Here is an 8,007-nt window from a genome sequence, read left to right as displayed (position 1 = left end):
TATCCGGATGTAAATAAGTGGCCATTGCTAGCAAAATATTTAGGTTAGATCCATTTTCATTAACCCTAATTTTTCTGTTTGGAATATAATTGTATGGGTTGGATCAATTTTCATTAATCCAAATAAAATAAAAAATAATTATAGATGTATTTTTAAAGAAACATAATTTTTAAAGGATAACTGATGTAAATGTAGAAAGTGGTTACTTCTCAATGGCATCTATGACATATATGTGCTTGAGAAAATTTTGAAACTCCTTGTCAGTAATACCCTCTTTACTGACAAAAATACCAAACACTGACAAAGTCTTAACAAATATTGATTCAAATAGATTTGTCTTTGTGACAATTTCTTTGATAACCACTTCTCCTTAGGGAGTAACTACAACTCTTGCGGGAGTAACTTCTCTTCGGAGTATTCGCAATTTACATGCATTTTTCTTTCATTATGCGTCAATTCGTCTGAGTAACATCTCCTTCGCTAATTCAATCTCCCTCTGGAGTAACTTACAACTCCGAGAAATAATTGCAATATCGATGCAATTCTTATTTCATTGTGCGTAGTTTCATTTCGGTATAAACTCCTTCGGTAACTCAATCTCCTTCCAGAAACTTGCATCTTCGGAAATAACTTGCATCTTTTCTAGAAGTAGTCGCTATTTAAATATCTGTTTTTTTGTTTTGTTATGATCTTAAAATCAATAAGTCTAATTATTGCAATCAGCATTTCAATCAAGATCAATTTGTATTTTAGAATTTCAGTTAGAATTTTTAAATTGTTACAAGGTAAGATTTTCTTTTTTAGAACGAAAAGAGGAATAAATCTGTTAAACAAACTTTAGTGAATGTGACACTGGCCATCTTTAGATTTATTGCTAATGCTAAGTGTATGGAAAAATGGGATTTTTAAATATTATTATCTGAAAAAAGTCATAAGTTTTAATGTAGTTTTTGTGTTTGATGAAAACAGAACAATTGTATAGTGTTGATTTAATATTTATTATAATTTTGACTTTCCAAACTTAGTTTGAAATATAGAAAATTGTTTTTTTTTTTTTAATGTCATTCAATACCTGGAACACATTAAAGTATATCACAACTATAAGAGATAGTTTTACCACAAAATTTAACTTATATCAAAAACTGAATTTTTTTTTTTCTAAGACCTTTTTTTTTATATGTAAGATGGACAATACTATAACTCCTTAAAATTCATAAGTGTACTCGGATTCATATGTCTTGCTACTTGAAAAAATTCATCACATTTTGTAAAAGTGCTTAACGCACATGAAAAAAAGGTTATTCAGTATTCTAAAACTAAATTGTCTGATCATCTTACTCAGTACATGCTTTGCACTAATTTTTCTTTTCTTTTAATGTCTTTGCTCTGTTATGTTTTATTATAAAAATTGTGTATTTTTTTTTTTTGAAAAATCCATTAATTTGTTCAAAAGATTTTCCTTGCAATTATCTTTTTCATTTCCTCAAAAGTTAATAAGAAAGTCAAATAGATCTATTGTATTGTTTTTCTTTATGATATTATAACCCAGTATAATTGAATTTTAAAAGCTTTTTTCTTATGCAGGGCTCTCGAATAGGTACCCTTTGACATAACTTTAGTTTGTTTTTGCCTATCGCTTGTTTCATACATATTTTTTACTTTATGGTTATGATCTTAAATTTTTTCACCATTTTTTTTAGACGAAACGATATAACAGAATGTATTTTTTTAGAAGCATAAATTCCAAAATTATATTCCCTCTGCCATTTTGAAATACTTAAGTTCACCGCAAAAATGGGGTTATACTCTTCTTTTTCTGGTATGTGTTTTTAATATTTAGCCAACTGTGTTTTAAAATAAAAATTCAATATTTTCACTGTAATTTTGCATACCCTAAAAATACACAACAATTAGGACACACTCAATTTTCAGATCATGGTCAAAAATTTTTTAAAAAATGCCATTAATATTTAGAAATAATTGAACTCAGTGAAGTTGGTCAGTAATTTATCACGTGAGAGTTCAGTTATACACTGCGTATCTTCACTCTGAAATTTTCATCAGAAATTTAACTGCATATAATTAGTTATTAATTAACTAATCTAACTAAATGTTCATTCACAAACTATTTAAATTAGTAGCAATAAAAACTCGTCATTCAGAATCCTAATTTTGAACAGATTACTTACTCTTGTTTTAATCATACAATTCTTACAGTATTCACTGTAACAGAATTTTTTGGAACTCAGTTATTTTATGGAGAGAAAATTTAAATTTACTAATTTTTAATGTTAATTTTTAGCGTAACGAATTTTGCTTTTATTCACTTATTTACAATTTTTCGCATAGTCAATAGTTAATTTTGTGGGAATAAAATTCGCATTTACAAAATTTTAATTTTTTTTCTTTTGTATTAAAATAAATTATTATTAGGAAAGCATTTGATCCCCTTTTTCACATTTTTAACTGTTTTGTTTCCTTTTCATCCTTTTTTGTTTTGGCTTAAAAACTATTGGGAGCCTTGCTTAAGTGTAAGTTGTGAATTTAATATGCTATATATTGAAGCACATATATTAATCAGAAATTATTCTTAAGTTCAAACTTCAATTAAATTAAGGGTTGTGAAGTATTTTTTATTTTTAATATTATGGATTTTTGGTGTGAATAATTTTATTAACTCCTTTTTTACTAAGAATTTAAACGTAATCGGAAACATTGTTAGGGATTAAACAAATTATATAGATCTTGTAAAATCTTCCTTAGTATACTGTTTTTCATCTTTCTTTTTCTTTTTTTTTTTTTTAACTGTTACCAATGTAACTGGAATTTTATTTTTTTTGTTGCTAAAAATTTAAGTAATGGATGTCAAAATGTGCCAAGTCTATTTTAAAGAAGCGCATGTTTTTTGAAAAATCTTTGATAGATTCACATTTTACGATGGCGTTTTAAGTCTTGTTTCTGAAAAACTACTAAACTATCAATGATACTAAAATTCCAAACATTATAAAAAGTTTCAAAAAATTTCTGTAACTATAGAAAAAGCTGTCTCATTGTTAAAATGTGTAAAAATTTTTTAAATATTTTGAAACCATTAGTTTTGCATTTATTTATTTATTTTACTTTTGTAAAATCTGTCTCTATAAAGTTGCATATTTTTTAAAAATTAAAAATGCCTGAATTCTAAAACATTTTCCCTTTGTTTTTGTATATGTGCCTTTTCTATATTCAATAGTTATGAAAACAAGATTTCAATCATCCGGTATTTTTTAATCTCCTGGTTCTTAGACAAAGGTTAAGCTTCTATAATTAAAAAAACTTTCATATTGTGTTATAAAAACTAAAACATTTAAGTGAATATTCCTAAGCATCTTAGCAAAATAAATTTTCAAACAAATTAGGCTAAATTTATTCTGACAATGAGTATTGAGTATAGTTAAGTACGGCGAGCTCTCTGCTTATAGCTCTGCGTTTTTCTGACATTTTGCTTAAATTTGTTAACTTTAAGATGGATTTGGCAGATTTGGTACCCAATACAACAATCAAAATACACATTTAATAACACTGCTTTTGTGAGCTTCGTGTTTTACTGAAATATTGTGGCCTGATGAACATTTTTGCTGTAATTCTTAGATGTTAATAAAGATCTTGGTGTAATTTAAGTCTTATTTTCTTTCTCTTTGTGTACATGTATACAGTTTATCTAAAAATTTATGATACGATGCCTTTAGTAAATAATAATTATTTTCATACTTATACAAAAATGACTGAAAAAGGTGTAAAAAAATTATGTCTTGCTGAATATTAAGTGTTATCAAAGTTTTACTAAAATTGTTTCTGCTAGCATTTTTTAATATAGTTGAAGCTTTTATTCAGTGAATAAATGGATATAGTTAGGGGAATAATACGAAGTGAGGCGACTCAAATGCTTCATGTGCTACTTCAGATTTTAATTACATTTATAGGGATATCACATGAGAAAAAAATAAGAGCAACCATAAACATAACCTCAACTCTAAAGGGTTGCCATTTTTTGTTACTTATCTTAACTTTTGGCTAATATTATTTATTCATGAGATGCTAATATTGTTATATCTCATATTTTATCAGCGATGTTTGTAAATGAAGGAAAATTAAATCAAAGATGCTCAAGAATTGATATTCGTTTAATTTTATGTATTAACTCAAAATTTCATTCTATCATCCTCTCGTCGCCAATAGCCCATTGTGCAGCTCTAGTGCGACGTAAATGAACAACAACAATCTATAATCCTCTTCATCAACGTTGCCGCCATTTATATTTGTAACCGTCATCACATAGAATTGAAACATCATAAAAAAACAAACGATCTGATTGTTGCAAGTGTGAGTTGCTCTTATTCATAGGCAATTTTTTTCTCAGTGGAGAGAAACAGTTGTTGATATTTCGGACAACTGTAATTTCTGTAACATACAAGGATTTTCGAGAATTTTTGGGAGAAAGTGGAGGATACGATTGCGCTTAAGGTTAACTTGGCCGGTTTCGTTGCCGGTAATTTTCGTGCAATATACCCATTTAGTGTGCCACTCAACCTGTTGCTTTTAATTGAGGCTCTAGGAAACCTAAAAAATAACAGGTTATTAGAGTGTGGCACACTAAAGATCATTAAAATCGAAACTAGCATATGGGGTATATGAGTTGACTCACTTCACATTATTCCTCTAACTATATTCATTTATTAAGGGAATAAAAGCTTTAAATATAATAATAATTTTTTGCGTTGGCAACAAAGGACTGAAATATCAAGTGAGTGAGCTGCCATATTCAAATTTAATAATTACCCATTTTCCATTTAGAAATGTCTTGTGTTATAAACTAATCTTGTGTAATAAACTGCTGCTATACTAGGAAAATTAACAAACGGCGCGATATCTTACACAATTATAGACAAATAAGGGATCACTCTCAAAATATGGCAAACCTTACACTTAGAGCCGCGATGGCAAAGGGGATAGAGCTTTCGCCTTCCAATGAGGTGAACCGGGGTTTGATCCCGGCGATGGCTGGTCGATACGAATTCCGCATCCAGCTTGCACAGACCACAGTGGCAGGCGGATCATGGGTTAGAGTCCCTTTCCCGTCAGGCTAACCGTGGGAGGCTCTCGTGGTCTTTCTCTCCATGTAACGCAAATGTGTGTTAGCTCCATCAAAAAGTCCTCCACGAAGGTAAATATCTCCCAACACTTGATCCTGGAGCTCCCTTGTCTTCTGGATTGGGTTCAAAGCTACGAAGTTGAACTTTGGTAGTCGTAAACCCAAAAATTAGGTCAGCTGTTCAACGACTTTTATAAAATAAAATAAAATAGTTTAGTGTCTTACTCACTAATCAATCGTGGTTCGTTTACTGGAATAGCTATGTATAAAATCGTTGAATCAGTTACATATTGGAAGAACATAAGTTGTAGTTCATTTACGTCGCACTAGAGCTGCACAATGGGCTATTGGCGACGGTCTGGGAAACATCCCTGAGGATGATCCGAAGACATGCCATCACAATTTTGATTCTCTGCAGAGGGTCAAAATTGAGAAAATCACCCCCGCTTCGGTAGACCTGCACGCGAAGTCGAGCACTTTACGGTAGCACATTTTAACGAGGACCAATACCGCACACCCTCGGTTCCTACGCAGACTGATCCAAGTGGTCACCCACCCGCACAGGGCCCGATTAACCTCTGAAAGTAGGGGAAGCATAATAGAATTTTGGGGCCCCCCTAACTTGAGCAAAAGAAATTTTTGATATTTTTCACCCATAAACAATACATTTTAAAGAGACAAGAACCATGAGAAAACTATTAGAACCTTAGAAAGGAATACAGAGATCTTATGCAATCATGTTGAGCCCTTCTTTACGTGCTTTATAGTAACAAAAACATGTTAACAAAATTTAAATATTCCAATAAATTAAATTATAAAATTACTTGTTGTTATACGAAATGTTCTTTGCAAGATTAGTCTCTTATTTTACGCCAATTCGTTTACTAGCGGCAGAACAACACAAAATTCTAATTCAGCATAAATTATTGTTACTGCACCAGAAAAATTATACCAGATAATTTTCAAACATGAAACAAAAATATTTTTCGTACTGATAGATATTTAAAAGTCTTGTGTGTTTAGTTCAACAATAAAAAGCAGAGTAAAATTAATTTGAGCACACATGATAGAGAAAAAAGATTTTAAAAAGAAATAAGAAAATTCATAGGTTTATTACCATTACATATGTTTTTTTCTCGCTGTTAAATTCGCAACATCTTCAATAATATCTGCAAATTGTAACCTATTTGTAATATCGCTCTCTTTTGCCCAAAAGGGCTAAACTACTTAATTTATTATTTGAAAGAGTTGATCTCCACCGATTTTTTATTCTTTTCAATACAGAAAATGAACGTTCACTAGTGCAGTTATAAGTCACTAGTGCATTTTCAAAAATAAGAATTTGGGCCCTTAATTTCAGTCGTTTGGGGGCCCCTCCTAGAATTTTACAGGGGAAGCACTTGCTTCCTATGCCTTTTCGGTAATCAGGCCCTGCACCCGCACATTGACCGCAGCCAGTGATGCTTGACTTCGGTCATCTGCTGGGAACCGTGTCTTAACGATCAGTCAACTGCGGGACGGAAGAACATAAGGTAAAAATATTACCTACAAAAAATTTTTTTATTGAAACAAATTAATTATTTATAATTCGTTCAAATAAGGAATTTCATTCGGTTAAATGATTATTTCCCCCACTCAAAAAATAAAAGTTATATATAAAATAAAAAGCGGGGCCCCATATCCTCAGTAGTTGACGGATCATGGGTTGGAGTCCCCTAGCCGCACAGTGGGACAAAATCAGAAAAATGCTGCCAAAATTAGAAAATTAACTTCGATGCTCTAAAAATTGATCACCTATACGTTTTTTGGGTCGCTGATTTCAAATATGAAGTCAAAATTTCAAAAAAAAAACAAAATGGCGGATGATTATTGAAAGAATTGTAAATAAATAAATAAAAATTATTTACTAGTAGTTTTTGAGATCTTTGATTACAAATTTGTGGTTAATAATTTTAATAAATAAAGTAATGGATGTAAAATCGCAAATATTTATCAAAAGAAATTTAAACTAAATAAATTGAATCAAGATATTTAAGATTGTTAATTACAAATTCGATTATCGAATTTTAAAAAAAATAATGAATCTATTTTACTAGATATAAAAAATTTTGATTTAAAAATTTCAATTTAAAAAAATGACAAGATTGTTCAGCCTTGTAGATATAAGAAAATCATTATTATAAAAATGACACGAACTATAAAAATCTATATATCAGCCAAATTCGCAAATATTCGCAGCTAATTTTTTTTTAGTTCTTGAGTATATATACCTAACAAATGTACACGTCTTTTTTTTTTTTACCTCGGCAACGTAAGGCTTTTTTTATAGAGCACCGTAAAGTTACAATTTCATTGTAAAGGTCAGGAATAGGGAAATGGCTGTGGTTTTATAATAGTAGGGGAGAGTGGGGTCAATTGTAACAACAGGGTACGATTGCAACAGAGCAAAAACTTCGAGTGTCGGGTTCTAGATTGCGCACAAGGTGTATTTAATAAATCTACATGTACACCCCTGCTGACAACCATTTTTATGTACTTTTGAAAGAGTTACATCACAAAAGATATTTTCACGCTACGTAAGTACTTTTTTTGGTATTAGAATATTATATTGTAACAAAGTAATTTTGTTTAAACAAATAAAAATTATTAACCGAATATGTAAGTGGACACCTTAATTAACATTTAAAAAAAATAGGAACATAGAAAATAAGTAACTAGCATTGTTTTTAACTAATGAAGCTGAAATGGCGTCTTGGGAACGATTGTAACATTAAGTAAAGGGACGATTGTAACAGCTGAAAAGAAATAATCTTATGTTTACAAACCATTACTTAACTCTTTAAGAACCACCAATAGTTTCCTATATCATTTATATT

Source organism: Parasteatoda tepidariorum, chromosome 3 (assembly GCF_982258835.1).
Source record: "Parasteatoda tepidariorum strain Cologne lab strain chromosome 3, Ptep-v5.0, whole genome shotgun sequence".
Lineage (NCBI taxonomy): Eukaryota > Metazoa > Arthropoda > Arachnida > Araneae > Theridiidae > Parasteatoda > Parasteatoda tepidariorum.
This window is presented reverse-complemented; position numbering follows the sequence as displayed.